Source organism: Herpailurus yagouaroundi, unplaced genomic scaffold, assembly GCF_014898765.1.
Source record: "Herpailurus yagouaroundi ecotype Mexico unplaced genomic scaffold, PumYag 163, whole genome shotgun sequence".
In the NCBI taxonomy this organism is placed as follows: domain Eukaryota; kingdom Metazoa; phylum Chordata; class Mammalia; order Carnivora; family Felidae; genus Herpailurus; species Herpailurus yagouaroundi.
In genome coordinates, this window is record NW_024412404.1 from 65,780,348 (window position 1) to 65,784,185 (window position 3,838).

The window sequence follows — 3,838 nt, forward strand, 5'->3', positions numbered from 1 at the left end:
TATAATATATATATATATTTATTTATTATTTTTTTTGTATTTTTTTTTTTTTTTTTTTTGTACATTCACAATGTACATTTTATCAGTCAGAGTCCCAGCAGGAGGGAGGCAGCACCCTCAATGTCAGCATGATCTCATGAGCCAGGAGTAAAGGCTGTGTTGGCTCCCTTCGCCCCTTCAGATGCCCTCTCACTGCTCCTTTGTCCTGCGTGAGCCCTGTCCATGCGCCCCTGCCCTTTTGGGATTGGGCGGTGGGGAGCCCTGGCTGGTTTTGGGAAGAGGGAGGAGCAGGAGGCTTGGCAGTCACCGCCCCCTCTCGTGGGCTTGCCTTGGGTGTCTGACTTCCTTCTCCCGAGGGCCCTGCTTCTCTCCAGGCCTCTCTGCAGGATTCTGCCCTTCTGGGTTTGGGGTCCACTTTTCCCCTCTTCCTGTGTGCCTGGGAAGGTGACTACACCTTGACAACTGGCCCTGAGTCACGTTTTTCTCCCACACCCCTGTAAAGGGTACTAAACTCTGTACATTTACTAAACGCTTATTGAGGTGTCCTAATCGCATGAGCCATATGCTTCTTGTTGGGACCTGGGACAAAGAGACCCTTTGGAAGATGTGGTCACGGTGTAGGGAAACCAGGAGGCACGGTCAGCACCCCAGGGCTCTATGGAGAGTGGCAGGGTGCAGCGAGGCCATGACACCCCTCAGGGAGGGAGCTGGGAGTAAGCACCCTGACCTCACGAGGCTACGTGAGGGCCAGACCCAACAGAAGGCAGAATATGAGGGGACTGTCGATGACGTCCGTGCTGGATAGCGTTCCGGGTGCAGAGCCAGGAGAAGGGCGGGGACGTAGGTCTGGCAGGGTCCGCTAATGACACTGAGCACATACATTATGTGTTCATTTGGCCATTGATGTATATATTTAGAATGTAAATAAATACACATGCGCTAGGAGAGTATGCTCATTTCTTTTCAATGGATGGGAGTGGAACAGCAAAACGTTTTGGAAATCAGCAACTTGGAAGATGACTTCCAAACACTGAGATCTCAGGACAGAATGTTGACACTTTATCAGTCGTTGGTAGTTATTGGCTGGAGACGCTTGAAGACGCTTGAAGCCGCGGGGCCTGGAAATCAATTGCTTGCGTCCGCTGGAGATGCTAGGGGCCACGCCGGATCGAGTGAGACCCAGAGGCTGGAGGACAGAACCCGTGGCTCCGCCAGCAGCCGGCTCCGCGGAGCAGAGGACGCTGGCTCTGGGACGGGCGGCCGGCACCGCCCTGGTGGGGAGACTGGGAGCCTGCACCAGGGCGGCGGCAGTGAGGGTCGCGAGATGTGGGCACGTTCTTGGTTCGCTGAGACGGTGGAGCCCACAGATCCTGCTGCCGGATGGATGCAAGGCGTGAGTGGACAAGGGGAGTCGAGAGTGACACCAAGGGTGGGGCTTCACTGATGTGAGGGAGAGCTGCCGGAGGGGCGAGTGCCCGAGCTCGGGTGTGGACACGTGAGAACGTGTGGGACACGTTTGAGGTGCTGTGGCTGCCTTCCCAGCCTCCAGGCCCCTCTGCAGCGGGGCTTGGCCGCTCCTTCCATCGAGAGATGGAGTCTTTTCCCCAACCCCAGACTGTGGCTCGTCTTGACACTGGCCTTGGCCAACAAAAGGCAGAAGTGATGTTGTGTGGCTTCCGAACCTTGGCCTCCAGAGGCTTTGCCGCTCCTGCTCTCTGGATCTTAGGAACGTGCCCGGAGGCGGCCGTGCGGAGAGGAGCTGTCCTGGCCGAGCACGGGTTGCCCGGCACGAATGAGGCCATCTTGGGCCGGCCACCCGTTAGCTGCTGGACAATGGCACCTGCAGGGATCTACCGCCCAGCTCAAATCATCTGGCCACAGGGTCTTTATTTAGGTTCTTAAGCTTTGGAGCGGGTTCAAAGCAGCACAGACAATGAAGGTATCAACTGGACATTCAGAGCAGATGCTTTAAAAATACAGGTTTTGTTGTTATACAGGACTCGTGAGGCCAGCAGGCCAGGCGATTGTCAATGAAAAGAGTGTGTGACTCACAGCTCCCAAGAGTGGGGGGCACATCAGGCCACAGGGGTTCACGGGAAGCACGGGGGCTGGTCAGGAGGCAGGGCGGGGGTGTGGAGCCCTTTACTTTGTAAAGGGCAGGAGCCTTTACTATGTTTCCACAGGAAAAGATGAGAGAGGCATAGGAAGCAGGCTCAGCCTGGCTCATTTGAATGATGTCGGTGGACTCTGGGTCGGGTTCTCTACCCTGAAGAGGTTAGGGCAGGGCAGGTGTGTGAGAGCCAGATAGAGGACATAGTTAGGGATTGGTGGGTTTTCATAAGAAAAATGCCTTTGAGTTGTTCACTGTCACTAGGCATGGGGCAGTCCTGGGAGGGGCGGTCCCTCCAGGGGCAGCAGGGATGTCTGAGCGTCGGAACAAATAACCATGCTTAACACAGAGATGTCATAGAATCATCAGCTCTGGGGGTCTGGGGCTCCGGGGAGGGTCCGGGCTGCAATGCAGATGTGGGAGCTGTCAGAGCCTGGACAAGGCCACCCAGCTAGCGAGCGATGATGGAAGGGGGAGTGAGCAGCAGAGCCGGGAGGACCTCCAACACGCAGGCGCCATGGAGCAGGGACTCGGAAAAAGACTCCCACCAAAGAGCCACTAGGACGAGGAGGGGGACGGACTGACCGTGCTGAGGGCTGCGGATTGGCCCAGGAGAGCTGGGTTGGGGGTCGGCAGCAAGGAGGCTCCAGAGGGAGCTGCCCAGTCAGCCCGCACACCCCCGCCTCCTGGCTCCCTCCTTTCAAGCCTCTTCTTCCTCCTTGCTCTCCGAACATGCACCTGCTCCAATACACCACCTGAGCTATGAGTTTCTCTTGTGTGTTGTCCACGCTCTCGTTATGCTAGGCTCTGGGAGGCGGTGGTTTCGGTCCCTCGGATGTGCTACTGAATCCCAGGAACCAAGAGCAGAGCCCAACACTGGGAAGAATGAAGGAAGGAAGGAAAAGGAGCTTACGTGTCAGCAGACCTGCAGCTTCTCAGGTGCAGGTGAATAAACGGCGTGTCGGGACGGACGGCCGACAAGGGGACCAGCTGTGCCCTCCCCCGCCCCTGCCCCGGGCACTCGTGCTCACCCCCGAACCCAGCTGCTACTCCGTATCGCCATCACCCTGACTCAGTCCAGGATAGCAGGCACTTACCAGTCACTGAACAGATAAAACGATAACCTATAAACATGATATTCAAAGAGCTTGAATGTTGTGTTAATTACTAATCCAAATATGACATGTCTCACATCTGCCCCAGAAAAAAACCCAAATGTCCACTAATGAAAGCACTTAGTGCAATTTCATCCCCCAGAAAAGTGAGCTATTTAAGGGAAAGCTTGTAGCAAATACCTCTCAAGATAGTAAAAATTAAAATTTAATTTTTTTTTGCTATTGTTTGTAGTTTAATTATGCAGCATCCCTTTGCAAGAAAGGCTTTAGTCTAGGGCAATTTAACACTTATAAACATGTTCTCTCTTGATTCTGGAACAGAGATTTTAGACAGACAGTGTGATTATCAGTGATCAATCTTCAGGGAGGGAGCCAGGCTCCCCAAAATACCGGCTGAAATTCATGTTCAGAGGCATGAAGGAGGGAAAAGTGGAGGAGGGCTGGATCGGGGGCCTGGAGCCACCTGCTCTCGGCAGTCCCAGACAGACGGTCTCTGCCAGGGGTGCATATACTTGAAGGCAGGGATCGTTTGTGATCCTTGTCAGGCAAGTCTTCCCAGAAACACCAGAGCCCTTTTCATGATGATGGGCCGGCTCTCTGGGAGGGCGGTCTG

General features: G+C 54.7%; 1 long non-coding RNA gene across 1 annotated transcript in view; it reads left to right on the forward strand.

Moving 5' to 3' along the window:
• LOC121037399 (uncharacterized) overlaps positions 1–3,257 on the forward strand; it is a 16,390-nt gene extending 13,133 nt beyond the window's left edge. Inside the window, exon 2 of the long non-coding RNA XR_005793762.1 lies at positions 2,915–3,257. This is a non-coding gene — a long non-coding RNA (uncharacterized LOC121037399). The remainder of the gene's footprint in view (positions 1–2,914) is intronic.
• The last annotated feature ends 581 nt before the right edge of the window (positions 3,258–3,838 follow it).